At 39.2% G+C, this 250-nt stretch overlaps 1 protein-coding gene across 8 annotated transcripts in view; it reads right to left on the reverse strand.

Moving 5' to 3' along the window:
- LOC119593490 (gelsolin, cytoplasmic-like) overlaps positions 1-250 on the reverse strand; it is a 58,995-nt gene that overhangs the window by 4,537 nt on the left and 54,208 nt on the right. The window lies entirely within an intron of this gene.

Raw genomic sequence — 250 nt, forward strand, 5'->3', positions numbered from 1 at the left:
CAAGTTTATAAAGAGAGGCATGTACAGGCAGCAGGAAGAAAGTGTATGTGGAGGGGACGTGCATGTGGAGGAGAGTAAGGTTGTGGTTATGCATCTGTACTCATGTCTGTCTGCAAGTGTGTATCTTTATATGAGTTTATGTGTTACTGTTAATCTCCAAATTCATTATTTTGATGAATGACAACAAAGTGATGGCAATGTTCACAAAAATGCATCAGTGCATCATCATAACAAAACTGAGGATGCACTG

Source organism: Penaeus monodon, chromosome 32 (assembly GCF_015228065.2).
Source record: "Penaeus monodon isolate SGIC_2016 chromosome 32, NSTDA_Pmon_1, whole genome shotgun sequence".
NCBI lineage: Eukaryota > Metazoa > Arthropoda > Malacostraca > Decapoda > Penaeidae > Penaeus > Penaeus monodon.